Raw genomic sequence first — 1,179 nt, 5'->3', positions numbered from 1 at the left:
CCATTGTCCGAAGGACCGTGAAGAATTTGTCTCATTAAGAATTGAATAAAATATAAAATATAATAATAATAAACATATAATAGAACAAACAATAATTATTTGTAAACAACTTGGGCAATAATCTATTATTAGTTAAAAATGGAAAAACGTAACAAACACAAGTTAGTAGGGTGCATGTTTAAGTTATAGGCATAATTAAATTAAATGGATCAATTTTACATAAAGCCCGTAAACTTTTTATTTACTTATTTATTTCGCCTAGCCTTGGTGAACGTTGATCATCTCACAAACCCCTTTAGATCTTTAACATTTTCTCATTGGACCCTCCAATTGTAATTTGCAAATAACTAAAAATGTCCAAGAGAGAAAGAACAATTTCCATTTCTTTAAATTGTCATTTACAATTAGGGGGTGTTTGGTTCAATTTCTACAAATTATAATAAATGTTTTCCACCCAAAATATGATTTCCTTGTATTTCTTAAAAGAATTATAGGAAAAGTTTTGAGAAGTCAAAAAATACCAATTTTCTTTTTTTTTTTTACTTTGCTTGTTTGGTTCAAAACAAGAAAATGACCCATAGCTTTATAGAAAATAGCAAGATTTCCTATAAATTGTAGAAATTAAACCAAACAACACCCTAAATTTATAGAAAATTGTCAACTTTATAGAAAAGTGTCAATGTGATGTCAGATTTCTGGGTGATTTCCGTCCATTTTGAGAGAAAATTGATTTCTGTAAATTTTGGTATTTTTTGTACTTTACAGAAAACATTTCTGTAATTTTTTTGAACCAAACACAGTTTAAGAAAATCTAGAGAAATTTTTTAATTACAGAATTGCTATTGTTAGACATTTTGAGAAAAATTTTCTATAAAATTGTGCAACCAAACACCCCCTTAATGTAACCCTTCTCCTAAATTTTGGTTTTTTTCTCTCAAAGAAATTTCATTTAGGGTAACTTAACTTACACTAAACCCCTATAAAATTTTAGTATTTTGCAGTAAACACTTATGAACTTTTAAATCACACTAAACAAAGTAACTTTTCTATTTTACGTCAGGCCCCAAATATGTTTCTGTATTTTGCAGATAACCCCTATACACATTAGAATCCAAATGCATTTTGAAAGTTATTGGGGGTTTAGTGTAATTTATCCAAATTAAAAATATTGGGGTTTTC

The sequence above is a fragment of the Asparagus officinalis genome, chromosome 5, assembly GCF_001876935.1.
Source record: "Asparagus officinalis chromosome 5, Aspof.V1, whole genome shotgun sequence".
Taxonomy (NCBI): Eukaryota; Viridiplantae; Streptophyta; class Magnoliopsida; order Asparagales; family Asparagaceae; genus Asparagus; species Asparagus officinalis.
The sequence above is the reverse complement of the archived record's forward strand: the minus strand, read 5'-3'. Positions refer to the sequence as shown.